This window comes from Apteryx mantelli, chromosome 1, assembly GCF_036417845.1.
Source record: "Apteryx mantelli isolate bAptMan1 chromosome 1, bAptMan1.hap1, whole genome shotgun sequence".
NCBI classification, from domain to species: Eukaryota; Metazoa; Chordata; class Aves; order Apterygiformes; family Apterygidae; genus Apteryx; species Apteryx mantelli.
This window is the reverse complement of record NC_089978.1, coordinates 151,900,108-151,922,906: the sequence shown is the minus strand read 5'-3', so window position 1 is coordinate 151,922,906 and position 22,799 is coordinate 151,900,108. Positions and strand designations below refer to the sequence as shown.

Genomic DNA, 22,799 nt, shown 5'->3' with positions numbered 1-22,799 from the left:
CATCTTTCATGTGCCTTTCCTGCTGGTGTCTCTTTTTCTGCAGAATCAAGCTTGCACAGCAGAGCGTTTCTATGTTCCCTTGTACATGTGGTGCTCGTTTAAAAAAAAACACAATGAAGTTTAGCTGTGGTGAAACTATTTATTTGTTTTTTTTTAACTGATGCAAAAAGTAAATATGTTTACTGTGTCCCTTTCCATTCAGTGTATTTCCTTTTTTAAGCTCCATTTGTGTTCAACAAGACAGCCTCTTTCTCCAAGATTAACATTTCTTATGATTGTTCCTGACAGAGGATTTACTTTCAGAGGCCCTGCTAAGGATAACCAAAAAAGGGCATGTAGCAAGACAGTTTTGGCAGCTTGCATGAATTTTCGGAGCTTTTTAGGTCTTGGTTTTCTGATGAGTGGCTTCCTGAGCATGCCTAGGGAATGACAGGCATCTCTGCAGGCAGGCTGAACCCACCTTGGCTTGCGCGTACTCATTGGCTGCCTATTAGAATAAATTGAGGACAATGCATACCGCTGCCTGCCAATTGTAAACATAAGGGATATGTATTCACTTAGCATTGACTTTTGGGAGGGGCCAAGGAAAGGCTGTAGTTTTATTGAATAGGGCCGTGTGTGAGGCTGCTGGTGTGCCTTTCTCGCTGCGCTCCTGCCCAGGCAGCCGGTTATTCATTTCCTTCCTACTAGCTGAAAACTTTGCAGCTGCAGAGGTAAGGGCTTGAGATACGTGTTTGTCTGGGAGCGGTCTGATCTGCCTGCGTTTGCGTTATGGCTAAGGATTAAGCAGCATGCTAAATCCAGTGAGACTGGAAAGAGTCCGAGAGTGTCGGATGCTGTTTCCCCCCTCTCCTCTCCTCTCCTCTCCCCTTGGCCCCCCTGTGCAGATGTTCAGTGTGGACCAAGGGAGATGGGCTCCTGCGCCGGAGGCAGGGGGTGCGACACGGGGCGCAGGGCAGCACCCAGTGCCAGCCCAGGTCCTGCTCCCCAAGCGGGCTTGCCAGCAGAGCTATAACCTCTATGTCCTTTCTTTAATTCTTCTTAAAAAAAAAATAAAAAGAAATAAAAAGGATTTTGGTGTGGTGATGGCTGGTGAATTGCTTTTTATTTCGCAACCTGAGACCTGGGCTTTCAGGGCAGCGCAACCGTAAAGGCAGTGTAACTGATACAGATACAGTAAAGCTCTGGTTAATGTAACCGGGCTGATACTTGCTGCAGCAGATGTCTGTCATGGCAGCCTTTCATAGAAGTTTTGTTGACGATAGACGGCATCCGTTTTTGTTTCCAGCCTTCAACTTGCACAGCAGCGTATTGCCAGAATGTTTCAGTGAAGTTGTCTTTCCTGTTAAAAGGGGGAAAAAAAATGCACTTGGGTGGGACTGGGGCTCTAAAAGTATCAGTCTGGGTGTGCGTCAGTCAGGCTGCAGCTCCAGAAAGCAGCGAGCAGACTTTTATTTCGAGCTCCTTTGACATGCTCAGATGGTTTGAAAGCGTCGTGCAAGGCTGATTGCCAGTAGTGTGATACTCTGCATAGCCGGGAACTTCTTGGAGAAAGAGCTGGGAGCATGAAGGGAGGGATGGAGCTAGCTGTAGATTGATGTCTGTGTCAAGAGAGATGGGCAGAGACTGACCAAACTAATAAGCACTGACCCAACTGGCAGCTATGAGAGTGATTATTCTCTTATGTCCTATTTCACGTATTATTTGGAAGGACAGGCAGGATAACTCTTCTAAAATGACTTTTTTTGTGGAGTATTTATTGCCAGTGTGCAGTTTTTTTCTGACAGTTTTGCCTATCAGAGAAGGTTTCTATTGCTAAAAGGCATATAGCAGAATAAATAAAAGAACAGTTAAAATAATGCATTCCCTCCTTGGCAGCAGCTCAAAGAAAATAAGGTGACAGAGTGTTTCTTTTGTGAAAAACGTCTTTATTATAACTTGTCTGTTTTAGATACCATACTGTGAACGTCTGTGCTTGTGTGATTTGGCATCAAGGAGGTCTGAGATCCAGCATCAATTCTTTTTCTCTCTCATTAAATTTAGCAGTAGGTTGCTGTGTGAGTGTATGCATCTGTAAACAAGTTTCATACTTTTTTCTCTTGCAATTGGGAGACAGTATGGGATCCTACAACTACATACACCAAAACCAATCAAATGCACTTATGTCTTGACATAAATTACAATGGCATGATCCTTCAAGGAAGTAAATGGTCCATTTGCTTAATTAAGATTGCATTAAAGGCAAAGTGGGACAGGACTATTCTCAGTATATTTGAGGAAAGTACAGGTCTGCCTTTCCTTATGAGGCAGGTATCTTAGTCAATCAAACCTGCGCATGGTAATGTAATGTCTAATGTTCTGGCCATCCTGACGGTGGGGAAGAAACACTGGACAGGTTGCTTGTGAACAGGAGACAGAGCTGACACCATTTGTTTCCTGAAAACTCCCCTTTGTTGCAGCCTGCAGTGACAAGGCATCAGTTCCACAGCCTTCATTCATGGGATTAGTCTTGGTGAAATCAATCCCGTCATTAACAAATGACGGATCTGATGTAAGGAGCCAGAATACACTTCAGCGTGGTCTGAATACACTTTGACAACGAGCAATGTAAACACATATTAGGAGAATAAGAGAGTTTCTGCAACTGCAATGTCATACGCCCACAGAAGTATTCTGACACAGAGCAGCCTAAGGAAGAGATAACTTCCCTTGTAATTTTATTTCTTGCCCAGCCGTGATGCAAAGTGCAATAGTGGTACTGAAAGCTAATTGATTTGAAAGGGAAAAGGGGTGGGGGGGGGGTCTAAGTCCCTTTGGCTGGCACTAGAGGGAAAATTAAAGTGCATGAAGACAAGAGGGTTTCTAATTCCTCCAAGTCTCGTTTGCAGGGCCACGGCATGCGCGGCATGGAGGAATGCTGGCCAGCAGCTGTTCAGACCTGTACGGGATTAGGGGCAGCACTACTAATTGCTTGAGATGCCCCAGTTAGTACTGAGGACCCAAAGGAGGGCAAAGCGGCAGTAGTGGTGTACAGAGGGAGCCCTGGTGCCTCCAGGACCCCACTGCAGGTGGGGAGAATAGAAAGACGGGGCAAGGCTCTTTTTGTTGGCTGCCCCCTGGGATGGTAGCTTTTATTGTATGAAGAGATGGACGGCAGGGAGACTCTGCCAAGAGCCTGGCTAGAAGCCCTCCAAGTTTCCCGTCCCTGTGTACAGCTGGGCTGGCTCTGCCTCCTGGGGTTGTCTTTGCACAGCCTGGTGCAGCAGCACAGTGGCAGGGTTGGAGGGCACCAGGCTTAGCCAGCCAAGCAAGCAGGGCTGGGCACTGTTTCTGCATGTTTGCCGGTGCTGGGAGTTGAAGGCTGCTGGGCAAACACCAGAACTTACCCTGACTGCTGCATGTTAGAGCATCTCCAGATGGTTGTGGCTGTGGTGCTGCTGGCTTTGAGTGGCTTGTATGGCTGGGAGGAAGTAGTGCAACTCCTCCTCTTCTGTGAACACTGGTACTGGTTCACCTTTTCTTACCTGAGTGGTGTGAGTCTGTGCTCTGTCACATGTAAAACCTCCCTGCTCTCATGGAGCCTTAAAATGTCCCTTGTCCTGGAGGGCTTTTGCTTCCCAAGAGGATCTATGCCACTGCAGAAAACTGAAAGCCTGCAGGACTTCCCTCCTAGAGGACAAATAGGATTTGAAAGTCCTGGGTCTGTTTAAAGTACACTGCTTTATTAGTAGTTGTTTCCATAAAACATATTCTGTTGGTTGCCCGAGTTGTAATTTGTATTAAAGATCAGTGGAGTTGTGTTAACTCCTATCTGCCAGGAGTCCAACCTGGTACATTTGATTACTGCATACGAACAAAGAGGGGCAGGAAACCATATATGCATAAGAAAGAGAAGGCCAAGCTCCATTAGCTCTCCATCTGCAGTGCTTGTATGGACTCTCTCCGGTGTCAGAGAAAGCACCAAAAAAGGTAACAGGACAGAATGTGCAATCCTGTGAACCTTTCATTGCCTTTGAAGAGAGCTTTATGTATGGGGAGTTTGCAGGATTGGGCTCCAGGTGTATAAAGCCTGAGGCAGACAGGCCTGTGACTGCAAAGAGTGAGAGTCTATCTTCAAAGCAGGTTTTCATTTTTCAAAAATTGTCTCTTCTTAGTAACTACCCCCTGGCAGCTTGTAACAAGAAAGCTGCTTCCTTACTAGAGCTCCCACCTTCAGTAATGTTCATGTGCAAAGACAGGTTTGCTGGTTTAGTTCATACCTCCTGGGTGGTTTAAAGCTTTTCCTTTTCCCCACAATCTGGTGAGAATGGATTTTAGGCATAACTGTACTGGAAACAAGTCACCTATCTATATGCTGTCACTTACTCTTTGGGTGCTGGTGCTTTGCAAGACGCTGTAGCTGTTGCATGCTTCCAAATGGTTTGTAAGGGATTTAGCTGAAGCTGAAATTTGACTCAAAGGCATTTGAAGATCAGATTAGCTTTGACCTTTCTGGATGAAACACTGAGGTCGTATGAATGTTGAACTATATAACAATTTCTTTTTGCCTTTCCTAAAGCTTTGCTATAGTTCAACTAGCCAAAGCTCACTGGGGACACTCAGTATATTACAATTCGAGATCCCCCTTGAGTTTGCTCCTACTTTTCTTGAAATGGGATTTGATTAACCAAAAAGGTTAGGGCACGTAACACTGTCAATTAGCTGCTAGCTGTGGTATGTTAGCTGTGTGGTTTGCATCCTGAGTAAGGAAGTGCTTCTTTTCATGTGCTTTTTCTTTGGAACTGTGTTTAGTGCTGATAAATTGTGTGGGACTGGCAGCGCGGCTGCCGAACAGATATCAGAACTAGCAGCTCAGGCCCTAGCACATCCCTCTCCCAGCACATCACTCGTTGGCTCCGAGAAATGCAGCCTTCTGGATTTTTTCACTTGCAAACCTCCTGACTTCTGCTTTTGTCTCGCAGCAATGGCTGTGTATGCAGCCGCAGTAGTGCCCAGCTGCAAGCCCCTGCCTCTTGCTGAGCTCCCCGGAGGTGAGGCGGGTAGGCTTTGAGCCGGGTATCCACCTCCTCTGCTTCTGGCCAGGCATCACCACCGCCAACAGCTGGCATCTTTCCCCCCTCCCTGCCCCCTGAATCTGCTTTTTCCGTTCTGCCCATGAACCATAGGGAAACCTCCTGTTCAGAAAATCCTGCCTATAGTTTTCATGGGAGTTTGCATTGAAGCCAGGAACTTCTGCTCCTGTGAACTGCTCTGCTGATTTGTAGTGAGGGCAGCAGCAAATAATTGAGGAAGTAGAGGGAGGAGAGAAAGGAAAAAGAAGGCCCTATCTTAAACCGCTGCAGTCATTTCTTCTTTGAATCTTTTTTCCTGTGGTCATAAATACCCGGTGATTCACTTAACGTCTGCGTGTCTGTTTCTGTATCTTTAAGTAAAGGATAATTTGTGTCATTTTGTATTTAGCCCATGGGGCTACTGAGGCTTAATTCGTTAAAGCATTTGTAGTCCTGAAACATCAAGTTTAAGCACTGGCTTAATTCTTATTTTTGATTGATCTCCCAGCAAGAATATATCAGGTTTTTTTGCTTGTTTACAAATTTATATGTTCCACTAGAATTTAACTGTTTTTCTAGGTTACAGGCATAGGAACCCCGAAGCCCAGTGAATAAATTGCAAAATGGAACAGACTCAGTATTGACAATGAGCGGAAATGTTTGACTGGAATTTCTTGGGTGACTGCAGATTTAACTGCACTGATTTAAAAATGCACTGGTATACGCAGGTAGGGTTTGCACTTGCTTCATCTGAGACGATCTTCTGTAAAGTTGTCAGGTATATACCAAAATGAGGGCTCTCTGAGGAAGATGATAGCTTTTACTTGAAGTTATGAAGTAGTGTCATAAGTCTGGAAGAGAAATGACTTTGACAAGCTGACAAGCTGTTGAACCTTATCTGCTTGTCCGGTTTTGTGTTGACACAAGAACATTTGAAATTGGAACTCCTGAGGCCAGGACAGGCTGCAGCAGGGAAAATAGGAAAGATTTCAGGCAATGGAAACGTCATTACATGTTTCCCCACCCTCTTGTGTACAGAATACAAATAATGTGCATTTCCCTTGAGACTTGCTGTGGAGGGTGTGAAGCAAAGTGGAACCCACCCGTTTGCACATTTTCTGGATTATGTCCTTAAATGGAAAAAAAAAATCTTTGGAATTTAGCTCATAGAAGGTTTATAAATAGATTTGTGGAGATAAAGTTTTGTTGTAAATGCTCTGTTCTTGCATCTATTTTGGAGAGTAACCCTGTAGGCCCACAAATAGGAAGAAGCAGGGGGGTATTGCGAAATGCAGCAAAACAGTTTCATTACAGATAGACATGCATGTACACGCATGTGTGTGCACGCTTGCACACCCCTCCATCTGCACTGACCCTCCCATACGTGGAGATCTAAAGGACATGGAAATCACTGAGTGCACTTTTAAAAATTAAATAACTTGGGGTTAGGGAGGATTAGCGTTCATGATTCATCAGATTGGTAAGGGAGTCTGGACCTATGACAGCACTTTAAATGTTCTGAGATTTGTTGGAAGCTTTTGGTATATCCTTCTCCGAAGCAGCTGGTCCTGGCTCCGGGGAAGCTGCTGGGCTGGATGAGCCCTTGCTTTGTGTTTGAACGGCAGTGCCTATGCTCCCTTACAAGTCAAGGTTCAGCTCTGCAGCCTCGTACAAGGCGGATTGCAATCAGCTTCAAAGGGGATTTTGCCCATGTGAAGGAGTGTGTGATCAGGCCCTTGTTTGTTTCTTATTTGCAAGGCTTTGATGTTCCCCTTGTCTTTCTGGGACTGCCACGGGGCATGTTACTACCCTTTTCCCACTTCATTCTTTTCTTTGACAGCGAGCTCTCTAATGGTGAAATGGTCCTCCTCCCTTCCCGGATTTTTTTTTTCTTTTTGAAAGTCACTGTGTTCACTTTGGTAAAATCTCTCTTTCACCCCAGAAGCAAAGGCAGGACCTCTGTTAATTCCTCACCATTTCAGAGGACACAGCAGTGCTTGTTTGATAACCCAGATCATCACCTTCTAATACAAGCAGTCGTACCATGCACAATTTCTTTACGATCTTCTGGGATCAGCTACAGATCTCTTCCTGCATCTTCAGTTCACCCTAAAATAATGAACCAATGATAACCTGCTTTCTCTCAGCAATTTCAAAAACCATTGAGCTAGGAGAAAGTTGTGGCCTCTTCCCATCCTAGTTAAAGCTTGTAGGTATGGAAAAAAATTTCCTAGGACTTGGCTGCAACACGTGGAAGTGGGAGTGAGCTGGCTGAGACCAGAGGACGCCTTTGGTCAGCTCTCGGAGACCTGAATAGCTCAACAGAGCTCAGCCCCTCCGTCACCAGGCCAAGGTGGGCGTCCTTTGGGGCACTGCACCCCCAGGTGCTGAGGATGGCAAGGAGAGAGCTGGCTGCAGCATCGGTCTGCGGGAGCAGCTCAGCCCCATCCAGAGAGCCCCACCCCTGCTAGCAAAATGAGGGGTTTCATTCAGATGTCTGATAAGCCCCAGCTGTTGCTTTGCCACTTCAAACAAACCTGGATTAGAAAGACTGAAGTGCAGCATTTTAATTGCTGTAAATATGAATAAGAGTGTTTAGGCAATCCAGATGATACCAAGCCAAGCATTTCTGTGGCTAACATATATTACACTAACAAAAGCAGCCCAGCTGAGAATTTCCCTCCCACTATCCCCAATAACTTAACACATCAATTGTCTGCGTTTTGCTGTCACTGTATTGGTGAAGATGGGGGAGAAGTTTTAACCTGGACACCAGCTGACCTGAATCTGATCTCGCTTTTTGCAGCTGTATAGTGATGTAAACTGTATTGTTAGTTTAAAAATATATATATATATCGTGTCTGATCTCAGTTATCTTAGCGTAAATCTGCTTGATTTCCTTGAGCTACTCAGAATTCACAGTGGGCTGTTCGGTATCAGAAGCTGACCCTTTTTGTTTTCCTTTCTGTACATCCTCTAAAGGACAAGAGCGGCAGGAAATTGGGTCAAAATACCAATAATGAGCGTTCATTGGGAAATGATATTTCGTACAAGAGAGGGCACTGCAAAACCAGAAAGCCAGTAAAACTCCATTGCTCATTTGTTCCCTGGTGATTAAAAGGCCCTGCCATATATGGGAAAGGTCTGCGCTTCATTCACTGCAACCACAATAGTAAATGGCTTATTCACTGGACGCAGCATGCGAGCAAGGAGCAATGGTTTCTGACAATGAAAAGGAAAAGCAGCAACTTTTGGTTGCAGTTCATTTGCAGGTTTCTCCACTGTGTGATATTAAAAGCTCGGTGACTAGTTTTTTGTTCCTTTATTTAGATCCATGTAAACTGCAGTCAGTTTGTTTTGCTATTTAACCCCCTTCCCCCATAAACCCAGACACATCAGCCTATTTCCTCTCTTTCCCCCCATACAACCCAAACAAGAAAAAGACATTTCCTCTACCACTATAAATAAATGTAGCTCCTCTGTCTTCAGTGTATCTGTTGCGGATTTATATAAGCTAAAGGCTGGGATTAGCAGATGAAATCTTATTCTCACCCCTGGGTATAGAAAACACTAACTTCAACAAAAGCAATGATAAATGCTGGTTTTACAGAGGCAGTGATGGGACCACAGGAGTGAAGGAAGTGTCCTTGCTTGGGTTATGTATCAATAGGGATGAGTTTTGGGGCAGGAAAGGATCAGTGTGCATGTATTCCCCTCCCTGAGAAGCATCTGCCTCATGCTTTGGGGGGGGGGGGGCTGCAGAACGGCTCCCCAGTGCCTGCACCTTTCAGAGATCTTCCTGCCACCACATCGGGTTCTGCAGTGAAACCCTATGCAGACACCATTAAGACGCTAAGTCATTGGACCATAGTCGTGTTTACATTCTTGCTTTTCAGTTTATTTTATTTAGAGATCAGTACTCTCTCAGCCGTCGAGGTTGTGGGGATAAAATAGTCAGACTAGTTGCATTTTTATTTCACGAAGAGAAAGACGGTTAAGTGATTCCAGCACTGGAGCTACATCGGGTTCTCTCTGAGCTGCAGACTTTCCCTGAGTTTTTATTGTTTGTGTTACATTAAGTGAGTACCTTAGAAAGAGTATTTTTCTGTCATATGGGGAGATTTAGAGTTTATAGACAGCATCCTTACCCCTCTGACATTTTGATGTGAAGCCTCAGATCTCTGTGGCCAGATGGGCTGATTGATTGGTCTGATCTCCCAAATCACAGGCATCACTGGACATTATCCGGTTACTCGTGTTTTGAGGCCATGAGTGAAACATCTTAAGCTGGCAGGGTTGAAATGGGCACCTGCCCTTCAACTGTTAAAGTTACCTGCCTGTTGCTACAGGACAAACAGCTGGATTTGAAGCCTGACCTTTGCTCATCCAAAATGTTGCTGTGCCTCTCCTGGAAGGAGCACAGCCTGTGTCAGAGGTGTGGTTCAGCCTCTCTGTTTGTACACATCTGTGCCTCTCTACAATTTCCGGAAAGGGTAACTGGCAACATGAATTTTTGTCCATGTCAAGAAAGCAGAGTTTCTTACAGGTGACCAGCCATGGGGTGGTAACAGATTTACCCCCAGCAGTCCAGGCTGGCTATTGACTGGCAGCCTGCAAGTGGTTTGGCATCTCGTTACCAGCCTTTGGACACACGGCACTGCTAGTATTTCTAGTCTTAAGGAAAATAGACCTTTGATAGCTGTTTACAATAGTTAAAGTTTCTGATACCTCTCTTCAATGAGAAGAGGGTTGTTTTGTTGTTCTTTGTTTCTTTAATATGAAACTGGCTCCCTCCACTTCATCCGAAGGCTCAGGTTCCCTTAAGTCAAGGAGAAGGAGGGTGTAAAGCAGAGCCTGCTTTGAGATGGTGTTGCTTTTCATCTCTGGACTGCAGTGCTTCTAAGAAGGCACCATTTGATCATTATTGTGAAGCTATGCTTTCTAAGACTGCTGCCTGCTGAAGCCCTACAGGAACTCTAATTCAGCCAAAAAAAGCACTGTCAGGTTGTGAAAACTGAAAACAGCCCGATAATGTGGTAGTAACACATGAATGCTTCTGTTTTCTGGCTGTTGAAAGGTTTGGGGAGCCAATTTGGAGACCAAAATAACTAGATATTTAGTCTCCTTCAAATTTCTCCATTTAGGAGCTGGATTGTGAGAAGCTTTGCATTATGTCAGCTTCTTGAATGGTTTCTGGAACCTCTGGAAAAAGCCTCTGAATAACAAGCAAATTGAGTGCAATAAGTATTAATGTATGATTGAATGAACTGTTTATTTCTTCCATATCTACCATCTTCAGTCTTCCTGAGCGCAAATGTAGGATGTGAGACTGTTTTGTTTTTCTTTCTCTTTCCTTTTTTAAGAGGCAGTGTAAATGATGCATGATTTGGAGTGACTTTTTACTCCCTTTTTCCCCTCCCCCTTAAGTGATTTGCGGCTGAGTTTGGTGTTTGTACAGTCTTGTACCGGCTACCTGTAGAGAAGCTGTACAGAAGTTTTTCTTCAACTCTGCTGCTCTGCCCTGGCCCCTGACTGGGAGTTTTCCTTCCCTTTGTTTGATGGTGTCTTTTAGTAAAGGCTGTCAAAGTCGTCTTTTTACAAGATAAGTTTTTTGATTTGCACTGATATTTTTTAGCACAACACCCTTCCTTGTGGTGTTGCTTGTTGCCTTGAAGCTTTCAGTTCATTGTCTAGCAAAGGACTTCCATGTTCAGTAAAGATGTTTATTGCTTCACCTATCAAACCAAAAAGCTAGTGTGACACTCTTCAGCCATCTACTCTAAGCAACGTTCTAAGCATCGACTCTAAGGACTTCCAAAATGAGCAGTTATTTATTTTTTTTTTTTTCAATTCACTACCATCTGTAATAGATGTGAACTCATTTCTTGGAGTCTGTATGTAGCTAACTTAATATTAACAAGAAGGGAGGGAATAACTGTGTTTGCCTTCTGTATCAGAATGTTTGATAAAGATCAGTTCAAGTTAGTAAAAAATGAAAGGAATTTGCTATATGTGTAAGAAATATGTTTCTTTATAATGAACAGATTGAACTGGTGACAGACTATGAATCTGACTTATATGACAAAATACAGTTATACACTCCTGAAAGCCTGGAGACTGGTGTGATGAACTGGAAAAAACATTATAATCTGAGTACATTATTTCTCTCTCTCCTGTGAGCCTTCAAGTCAGTGGAAAGGCACTGATGGAAAGACTGTTGGCATTAGCAGGCATGGAAGTGGTTTCATCAATCTTGGTTCGGTGCTTACAGTTCGCTGAGGTTGAATTTAAATCTTTATGTTCAGGTTTTTTCCTTGATACAGAATTAAATACCAGAGGCTATAGGCATAAAAAAAAAAAGAAAAAAAACCCAACCGGGAAAGACATATTAGGTCATCTTGTCCCTTTTCTCTCAGCAGTGCAGGACGACTCCCTAAAGTATATTCACACCTGTTTTGTCCATAAACACCTCTGTTTATTAACAAAATACAATAGCTGTAGTTTTTCAGTGAGGATTGGGATAGTTTGCTGTACTTTCTAGTTTTTAGCAGGGGGAAATAGCTATCATTCTAAAATGTATTTCTTGGCCTTTGGATATTGCTCATGTGAATTCAAGCAAAAAACCCTAATGAATGGAAACTTGTAGAAGAGTTAATGGCAGCTGGTTTTATTATGGACCATGGCTCTGACATGATCTCATGCTAGTTTAATACAAGTGTTACCTCACTGACTTCAATGGAACTGCTTTTCATTTGTAAGGGAGTAAATGAGGCCAGAATCAGTCAGAGACCAAGTGAGACTTTCTGGGAGAGAGGTTTAGTTTGGGGAATGTACTTTACATACATATAAAATATATGGGCATACTTGCATCATCACAGTAAATGTATCAGGCCACCTGGGAGAAAGGGCAAATTCTGCTTGGAATAGCACGAGTGTAAATCCAGAATGAGACTAAGATAATTTGCCAGGGAGGGCTGAAGAAGTACCTCATTATTCAGAGTGTTATGCCTAGTCGCCTTTATACTGGAATTCTGACGTTTCCTTGATGAGATGGTTGGGAAATGTGGCAGAATACGTGTGTTCTGCAGGGAACTTTAGTTTTTTGGCTTCTTAATTTCAACTGTATCAAATTAAAAGAGAAGTTGTGCTGACTATTATCCAGCTCAGACAAAAGCACCACATGTGCAGTCATTCTGCCTTGAAACTATCAAAGCAAACAGTGAAATAGGAACCAGTTACTTTTTTTTGTCAAACCTCTCTTCAGAATTGTGCAATAGTACATCCTACTTAAAGTTCAGTCTTCAACTAGCTAAATCTTGCAAAGTTCTAGGAAGTCTGCTGTGCTCTACTGAAAGTATAGTTTTGGCCCCCAAAAGGGATAAGAAACTTTAAACTTCTTGAAGAACTTCTTGAAGTCCAGCAGATATGTTACTTTACAGCAGGATTCTTGGGTACTGTAGTAAGTGTGCAACTGTGAAATAGTCTTTGCTTTTGCTCTGTGTGTGAGGAAAGAGCTGAAAAAGTGACACTGATCGATTAAGAGTGAAGACAGGCCGGGGCAGAGGTTTTATCTTCTCAGTTAACTAGTCTTGTTATTTGCTTCTTGTGTTTTGGTTCATTGCTATCCAAAAAAACCCATGTCTAGGAAACATGCACATGTCTTCAGTGAGAGCTTTGAAAAGCTGTGTTTTGTTTTTCCACCAATAAATGAAGATGATGAAGCTTGATCTTCAGGTCAGAATTGAGGGGAGAAAGCAAAAAAGTATGGGAAATGTTTTAAATCATCCTATCTGCTTCTGGAAAGGGGAGCTCTTATGGAGAAAATTAAAATCAGTCCTGTCTATTATAGTGTTCTTGCTGCTCACTATCTGGGCCAAAGCTAATTGCACAGGCCATAGGAAACATGCAGCAAAAGCTAGCATCCCTGTGGTTCATGCAAGTGCTAATTATTCCCCGTGGTGATGCAGAAATGTGTCCTTACAGAACTGGACTGAAATTACCAACTTGTTTCACATAGGGTGGTATTCTGTCATCGAACAGAAATGACTTCTGCTAGCTGCAGTGCTCTGCCAGATTCACAGTGGTAGGCGTGAAGTAAAGGCCCTGTGGCTCAGAGGATTTTTACTGAGATATTTAGTCCTTTCTGGACCTTCCTTCTGAGCAAATTAAGTGCGGATGAGAGAGAAATGTCCTTGTAGCAGAGTCTCATTTGAAAACAGCACATACAAATTATTTGCCTGATTGCTTCTAGTGTGCTTCTGTCCCGACAAATGATATCCCTGCTATATCCATACTGTCTTTAACTGAACAGAGCTTGCCTAAATGCAAATTGATCTAAAAAATATTGTGCACATCAGAAGTACCTCCACTGAGACAAAATTGGCCGAGGCAGTGGGGAAAACCAGTAAAAGAGGTGAGGCAGAAACCAGGAATTCTCATTCCTAGAGCAAGACACACAGGTCTAAACTGTGTTCGCATCCCAAGACATTCTCTTAGGCCTACTATTTATTTACCATTTTTCTCATAGCTCCTAGGACTATTTACTAGGACTGCCATATTGACCACAACAGAGGAAATAAGTAAATAGCAAAGTTTTTGTCTGTGAAGAATGGTTAAAATTTAAGAGCATTTTAACACATTTACAGACACTAGGAAAGAAAAAAAAAGCTAAGTGTATTGCATACAGAGTTATCTGCTGAACATTCTTCTTCATGAAGATTTTTATTGGCAAAAGATGTAAATAGGTGTTATCTAGTGACTTGAAAGTTATGAGAGGTGATGCCTTTTATTTGATACCGAATTCCCCTTTCACTAACTTGTTAAGTCCAAGGTTAGTATGGAGTGTTATGGTATTCCATCCAAAGTAGTCTGGCCACCCTTGATCAATTTAATTTTTGATCAGTAAAATTTCATGGTAAGAGATGTTGAATCAGACTCCTACTGCTGTATACTTGCTGCTGCCAATAATACTAAGATGGTCTACATCTGTGGAATTGTGTTATATCTGCCTTACTGGATTGTTTTTTAAGGAATCAACTGGGATTCCACCTCAAAGCCTGTCTGAGGCACAGATGGACAAGAAGCTATATGGAAATAGTTGTGTTCCTCATACAACTTTGGTGCCGCTTGCTCTACCAGGAGCATAAACATACCTCTCTGAAATATCAGAAAGAAAAGCTTTATGCACCAGATGTGACTTTGCATTTATACAGGTGCAACTGGTTTCAACTGAAGGGCCATTTTGAAGAGAGATGGAATGTCTCATTTATATCATTGATATAAATTACGTTTTGGCATTTACATGAGTGGTAGAAAACAAACACACTCCACTTGTGTTGGTGCTCTTGTTGTGTGCATGAAAGGAGACCTGTCCTCCTTACCCTTATGCATTTTCTGTAAGGATATAATGCCCCTATTCAGTATTCATAAAGAATGTAGTAGCTACCCAGCTTGGCTGCTTGATGAAGAGAGGCAGTTGCAGAATTCCACCCACCTGAAATCACTGATTTTTGCAAATGGAAATTGTTTATACATTTTTCTTCATTAAAAAGAAATGTAAATAGTGGTTTACAACATTTAGATGGATAGCATCAGCCGAATGTTGTTCCTGTTCACTGCATGCTCTTTTAGTATGAACTTACAATATGCATCATACAAAAATCTGACTGGGATGTCCAATGTTAAGTGCAAGTTCCCAATATAAATATGAAATTTTGCCAAGCCGAATTAAGCTCCTTAGGTGGTGTCAGGAGGGTTTTTGTTGGTTTGTTTATTTTTTTGCAAGGGGAGGGATGGAGGAAACTCTAACCCGAAATAAGATACAATTCTCTAACTCTTCAGGATTAGGCCTTGAATTACACTGTTGTATTAAGCATCTAAAGACTGAATTCAAATCACTATCTAACATTCACCTTTTCAATTCAGTGATGTCTAGAAATTCTTTTGGGAACCAGCCACACTCTTAGCAAATTGCTTCCTAACAAGGCAAGGGTATCAAGTCAAAACTTGGGGTTTGCCAGCAGTACTGAGTGTGCATCATGTCTCAGACATGCTGGCTTGTCTAAACTGAGTCACAACATTAAAACTGCTTTTTTTAAAAATTGCTTGTTCTCTTACATGATTGCTCTATTTTGTATGCGTTTTGCTTCACTTGAGCTTTATTGATAAGGCATTACTTCTGGTTTAATAATATCACAGCACATAAAGCTTCTGGACAATTTCTTTAAGTAGCTATTGGACAATTACTCTGTAGTCTTTTACAGCTTTTTGCAAGCAAGTGAAAAATGCCTGGCCTAGCAATTAGAGACCAGGTTTACGTCAGTTGAAAAGCTTATTCCATTTCTAACCAATTGTGATACTACAGAATATATCTCTGGAAGTGACACAAAAAGAACAATTGTTCCCATCTCCCTCAAGAGATTAAAACAAGCTCATAGGTGCAGTAGAGTACCAAAGTAAAAGTTTAATAGAGAAAAATGCCCATTCTGAAAATCCTGTGCACAATATTCAGAGACAACGCATGAAATACCTTATTAGAAGTGTTGTACATCAGAAGTGGTATGTACTCTCTGTGCTTATTTATACTTTGAAGCGTGACATTTCCAACAGCTTTTGTAAGCAATCATTCTGATATTGGAGCATCCCATGACACATGCACAATAAAATCTGAATTGCTCCAATACCACACTTTTAGGATCTCCTAAGTTTGGGTTGTTACTTGCTCTCCTAAAAGAACAGTTGGTTGCTGACTGTTGTGGGGATTTCATCAGTGTCTATTCAATTCTGTTTCCCTATATTAATATCTGATACAGGCCCCCCAAAGACACATATGCCTGGCTTTGCTTTTTACTCATCTGAGTGTGGTCAGTTGCTTACAATGCCAAGTTCATAGTTGTGCTCCACATTGGCGATTGAGGGGAAGAAGGTCTGAAATTTGATTTTGAGTGCTGCTTTGCCCTGAGGCTGTTTAGTCATGCTGTGTTGCTAGAAGTACCGGACTTTGTTAGGAACCTCAGGTGTTGACTCAGAATATTGTCATTCTTGTGCATAAAATTATGTAGATTGAAAACACTTATTTAGAGGAGCACAAAGATATATACATTAAGCTAATTGCTGTCTGATTATTGTAGCCTTGTTAATGTAATGAGAACAGAGAGAAAGGAAAATGAGGTACTTTGAGCTACAAGGTAAGAAATATGGATCCTGTAGTGTATGCTAAGTACAGTATTACATTTGTTAAATGTGTGTATGGTTAGTGGCTTTAAGCACTGGATGCTGTCTTTGATTATAACAGTGCTGAACTTTATCTGCAAAATTGAAACCTCTGATTCTGTAGTACATCAGTAAGTGAAACCTAAGCACACACAATCTGTAAAAATAAATGCAATTACTTTAGCAAATGTATTACAGCTGGCAAGGTTTAATGTTGAGATACCTGTTTCTTATAGCTTGACTAGTGTCAGAAGACAGAGGTGATGGCTTGAGCTGGGCAATGCAGACAGAATGGAGCAGAAAAATTATTGCCCCACATTCTTCTGACTGTACCTTAAAGTGAATTGAACTGAGTTATAGTTCTGGCCTTTGACACCTCTTCCCACTGTTTTCTTCTGTTTAAAGCATCTTGGTAAGGGAAGCTTTTTAATTTCAAAAAGCTCTGGTAAAATTGTAGTTAAATGGACTGCTTCAAAGTGAACACTTGATCTCTTCTAAGGCGTAAGGAACAGCAGATGGGACTCTGTACTCCATTTTTGGTGCTGCTTTGGTTTTTCCTTGGTGACCTCAGCAGATTTTTCAGCCTTGTTTTACTTATCTTTATGAAAATCCAAAGGGTCTGTTTTAGCAGCACTGGGGTAAAGAATGGATAGCAGCAAAAGCACCTCAGTGTGGATCAGAGTTTGATGGGGTGATAGTGGTGAGCTCTTGAAAGGGTGTGGAAGATATCCTGGTGGTAGGGGCACTGACACAAATCCCAGCATAGATGGGCGTAGCACTCTTCATTATTCTCCCGATTCTCCCAAACAGACTTTGGGGGCATTTCCTATTGCAGGTAGGACCTTACTCCTCTGCTACAATAATGTGCAAGGGTGTGCTTATTCCCCAGTCTTTTGGAAATTTCTATTAGAGATCCTATTTCTTACAGGAGTGTTCTGTTTTGAGACTTAATTAGTGTTTACAGAGTGCTTAGGGATTCTTTAATGAAAGGTGCTCTGGAAGTGTTAAGTGCATTGTCATATTGTTGACTAAAGTGATGCCCACAAGAATTAGTGACTAGATAAGGCTATAATCAACTGCTAAGCTTTTTCTGCTCTTTGATCTTGCAGGTTTCTAATTCCTTCTTTTCAACGTAGTTTTACATCCCCCCCCCCACCCCCCGCCTTGCAAAGAGTGTGCGTTCCTAAAGTGATGTGGGCCAGCCCATTTGGGGTGACTAATCCAAACAATTGGGATAAATTATTAGGTTTAAAATTTCAGTCTCGACTTAGTGCACCAAGTTTTTTAGAATTTCAGTCTGGGTGGTATAACAATATTTAGAAATGCTATGTTGAGTAGCTAGTGTAGGTTACGGGACAAGACTACTAATAAATAACTAGTAGTTAGCCCATCAGTTAAAGTACTTCTCTCCCTTTTAGGAAAAAAAATATCAGATTTAAAGCAGTCAAGGGTCTCTGTATTACAGCCAGCCCAGCAGAGGGGTGACAGCTACAGGAAGAGAAGGCTCAAAGAGGCTTCCTGTGCATTTCAGACACTGCAAGGAGCAGCTGTAATCATAGCGTTTGCACTCCTGCAGACAGATGTGTAATCATCCCTCAGCATTGCACAGTGGAGGAGAAGCATCATTCCCAGTGTGTGGTCCATACTGAGGCATGGGTGCAAGGAGTTGCAGCCAGCACATCTCATACCCCTGCAGTAATTCTGTTCCCCAAGGAGGCTTTTATGGCAGTAACAACAATCCTTAGGGATGCCCTGGCCTGTGCTGGGGTCACCTGGGCTGCTCTGTCTCTGATTTAGGGGTGCATAAGTTGCTGCCTGTCTGTCTTGGCTCCAGTTTTGTCTCTGGGACCAGCCTGAACCTGGCTGCTGGAGCATTTAGAGTAGAGGCACATGGCTTCTCCTTCTTTGGGGCTACTCCATGGGGAGTTAGCAGAGGGAGAGTACACACTGGACCTTTTCTGAGAGTTGCTCTCATTCTTGTATTGACGTGTCCTGGTCTTTCCAAGAGATGTTTTCTTCCTGTGAGGTGTTGCTGGGAGTGCCTTGTGGAGTTGGTAGTAACTCTGTAGCCTGATCTTATCCCTGCTACCTCTCATGCTTCATCTGGAAAGCAAAGCTGCAGTAGAGGCCTAAACTCTGTGTTGTTTTTTTTTTTAAGAAGGAAAATTGCAGCTTTGGAGTGATCTGCAGATGTTATATGGGCAAAATTCCTGCTCAGAATGGTTCCCAGGGCAGTCTATGTTGTGTATGGCCCCTAAGCCCAAGCAACTCATAGCTGAGATTTGTTTTGTTTGCTTGCAAAAGAAAATTAATATATCATGATGGGCAATGCATGGCATATAAGTCAAACTACACAAACAACTGAGGATTTTTTGTGTTCTTATATCTGTCCATGGATAATATTTAGAAAACAAAGTCCTTTGAAAACCTTAAGGAATTTTGGCTGCATTTCAGAAATGGTAGAGCTAAGTCAATAAAATGCTCGGTAGAGATTGTATGTCCCCAAACGTATTTTATCTTGACAGGTTATATAGTATTGAGAGCTGCAGCCATGACTTGAAGCCAAGTTAGGAAAAGAACACTTCTGTTACAGGGCTGTATTTGATGGGAATCGGAGGAGGGGAAGGGAGAGAATAGAGTATGCTCTGAGAATGCCAAATGCAGAAAGCTTCCCTAAGTCGAATTCTAGGGTTGTATAAATCATTACAACTCTACTGTCATCAATAGGTCTTTACTGATTTACACCCTCTGGGCATCTGGTTGTTTTTGGTTTTACACAACCCTAATTGCTCTGGATCCATGAAGGCATGGGTTTTAATAGAGGTTATATTGATGGGCAGCAGCTTGTAGTTTAAGTAGAAAAGTTTCTAATTTTTATAATTTTTGAGGCCATTTCTGCAGGTGCCTTTAAAAAAAAAACAACAGGCAAATGGGGTAACGTCTGGCTTGCTGGGCCTCTGTCTGAACAAAATCTGTATACTTTGTTCCTCTGTGCTGACGTGGCTTTTTTGAAGTTTGCTCATCAAAGAACTTGCTTTTCATGCAAGAGTATGACTGGGAAGAATAAGTTGTCTGGGTAGGAGACAGGGCGTTACTACAGTTATGTGACATTTGAGCAGATATTTTATTACCTTTTGGGTCCTTCCCATCTGAGAGGAACATGAAGAATTTATCCTCATAGAAGGAAGGATAAAATCTGGCTCTCAATGACACCTGTTGAATGAGTCTATATATCCAGTCATGCTATTGCATGATTATAACTCTTCTGGTGCATGGGGGCAGAAAACCTGGGTCTGTTTAATAATGAATTACCTAGTATCTGTTATCTTATCTCCAGCCTCCAAATTAACATGAAGATCAGCTCTTCTTTCTCAGTAAGAGATTTAATGTAAAGGGTATAGTCTGGCAATGGGTATTATGTCTATTGACAGAAGGTGTTTTTAATATATGCTAACCTCTTCTTCAGAAACTTTGAATTCACTTTGCAGATTGTACAGGAAAACTATACACAGGAAGCCCAGAATACGTTTTGGCTATAACAGCTTACTGTCAGGGTATGGAAAAGTAGCTTTAAGGGAATTTGCAGGTTACATTTGACCCACTTAATTAACAACAAATGGGATGGTTTGGGGGTTAAAGTTGTGGAAGAATTACAAGAAATTTAAGTACACTTCTAGGTCATCCTATATGAGCTTTGGCAAGACTTTCAAGAAAGGATTTAGAAAAAAGCAGATTTTAAGAGGATTATGCTCCTAAAATCCTTTGGTGCTTTGGGAAATCTTTACTATTTTAGAATGTGGAAGAAGATACAGTTGGCCAGTGGTGGTTGGTGACTTCCATTTTTGACTCTCTCCTCAGAAGCCTGACTCCTAAAAAAATCACTCTTAATGGAAGAAGGAGCTAGACTGTCAATGTTTATTGAGTGTCTTAAAAAATGAGTATGAACATAAGTCACACAGGAGTATATGCTCTCCCAAAACCTTATAGAGTTATATGCAAAACTTCATATTCAAAAATGAATCGAATGATCTTTGCAAGTGTAGGCCAAGTGTGTGTTCCTTCATAGACATACTTGAGAAAATGGTGTTTTGTGTTGCTGCTGTTAAATTAGATATTTTTATAACCATTGTTATACTTTTTGATTTTCAAAAACTGGAGAGATGTTTATTTTTCCTCCTTAGATGTTCTGTCCTTGAGGCAATGAACAGTAGTTTAAAGCTGATAAGGGATGCAGTTGAAAATGCAGCTGCTGGCTACAGCATGGAAGCAGCTGTTCAGAATTAAAAAGCTTCAAGGGTCAGTGCTTCAGCTGGCATAAGTTGGTGTTAGTTTGTGGTGGCTTTGCAATGTAAGTCCGGAGCTTGCTAGATATCCCTGTATTTTAGTTTCTCTCACATTTTCATTTAAAAAATACCTTACGATTTATATATTTGGAGGAACTCAGTCTCTTCTGAAATCCACTGGGCTAGAAATGCCTTCTCTATCTGCTGTGGATTTCCCATTAAGTGACCTGAAGCACTATTAAAGTGTAAGTCTTTTCTTTTTCGTTTCCCTGTGGCTATGCATGTTGGGCTGATAGAAGGTTTTATCTTTCCCTAGAAGTCTTCCTTTATCCGTTCAGATTCAGTCAGATAAATTAACTGGAAGGGGTGGGGGTGGAGTCAGCATATAAAGCGGGGTTGACCACTATTACATTATTTCTCTCCTATGCAAGAGGAGAAAGCAATACATGTGGCTTGGAAATGTATCTGAATTAAATACAACACCTTGCATTCAGTTTTTTTTTTTTGTGGGGGTGGGAAGGCATCTAAAGCTAGTACTGAGATTGCTTGTAGGGAGATTTTAACAGGGTGCAAAGGTGTTAGCTTCCCTCATCCTCCCTAAATTCAACTGGTTCTGCCTGGTGTGGTGTGCAGTCTCTGTAACATGATGGAGGATGCAAGAGGGTCTTCTCTTCTTCCTATTAAACATGTTTACACAGTGGGGGAAAAAATCTGACTCTGCTGAAGCCATTTATTTCATAAGGGCTGGAGTATTGTCTCGGCATTTTAAGACCTGCTGCTAATTATACAATTGTATGGACTTCAGTGAAAGCAGGATTGATCCCTTAACTTCTAGGAATAGCAATTATAAAGCATAGCATGTTCAGTAAAGTGGAAGCTATTCATTTGCTTCATTGAGAGGACCTAAGTTTGAATTAAAGGAGCTCTCACTCGCCAAAGCCTTTATTGAACCTTCATTGATTTTTTTCTGAAGGCTCTAGATCTTGAAAAATGTTTCATTAAATTGGATAATTAAAAGATACTAAAACACTCCAGGAGCTTGTTAACTACATGCTCCCTTTGAACTGGGTTCCTGACTTCTGATTGGTGGCTCATTTTTAGAGAGACATCTGCTGAATGAGACTACCTGCTCTGAAGTTCTGGGGGACTGAATGGCATAGTGTGATGCAGAATTATAAGGTCAGATCCAGCTGATGTCAGTGTAGTTACCAAAAGTGGTTGCTGTCTGACAGCTCTGCTGTGACTTAAGGCATGCAAAATGATATATTCCAGCAATATTCAGGAAACACTTTTCAATAGAGTTCTTAGGACATATTCTTCCCCTGCCCCCATTTATAGTCATACTAATCATTAGTAGATTATAGCTCAGGATATAGTTATGTCTTTAGGGAAGTATAATGAAATCTGTATTGCTTAGCCTCTGCCATAACTGTTTCTAAAGAGAGAACTTCACCTTCAGGTCTGTCTATTCAGCATATTTCATCAGCACTGAATTCACTCAGTTTGTCATGCTGCAATAATCTCTGAGGTATGCATGTTCAGTGAGGTTGTATTCAACATTGCACTGAAAGAGGGAAACCTATAGTGCTATGAAACAGTGATATAAAGTCAGGCAGGTCCCACAGAGATAAAAGAGTTTATTGTAATGCGTATGCTTATTTAGACATGGTTAAGGTTGCATAGGACATATCTGGCTTCTTTTCTTGTGAGCAGCTTCTTAATATTTATGTTTTCACAGTGTCATTAGGACTATTGACTCTAAATACAGAACCTTCCTTTGCTGGACTAACTTTTTGCCTTGGCTAAAACTATCCGAGTGGTATCTGAGGCTTTAATTCCTTCACATTTAATTTTCTGTTTAGTCTCAGAGAAATTGCACTATAGGGACTGGCAAGATAAAGACAATCCAAAGCAAAAAGGCTGCAATGAATGGTTGATACAGGATCGATACAGATTTTTAAACCTGAAAATTACTATTATGAGCACCTGAAGGTGTTGCTATTGTTTTTGAAAGTACTGCTGAAATTATGACCCAATATAAATGAAGTGGCGTTTTGGGTGTGGCATCAGTATTTTTCAGAAGTCACACCTCACAAAAAGCAGACATTCTTTTCTTGCTTTCACTGGTAGGAATCCAGATGCATGTTTCACAGTTCAGTTTACTCTGGATCTGTACTTATGTAAGCAAAGACAGAATATTGGTCCAAATGGGGATGCTTAAATCACCAGCCCATATCTTCATTTCTCTTCTTTT

The 22,799-nt window shown here is 41.8% G+C and overlaps 1 protein-coding gene across 5 annotated transcripts in view; it reads left to right on the top strand.

The window, feature by feature from the left end:
• The first annotated feature begins 507 nt into the window (after positions 1-507).
• The window catches only part of CALD1 (caldesmon 1), a 198,037-nt gene continuing 175,745 nt past the window's right edge, over positions 508-22,799 (top strand). For 3 of the 5 annotated variants that reach the window (XM_067306732.1, XM_067306716.1, XM_067306724.1), the window contains exon 1: positions 514-713. The gene's annotated coding sequence lies outside the window, so the exon portion shown is untranslated. Of the gene's footprint in view, positions 714-22,799 lie in introns of all 5 variants that reach the window. The other 2 variants (XM_067306742.1, XM_067306747.1) reach the window with 2 other exon arrangements.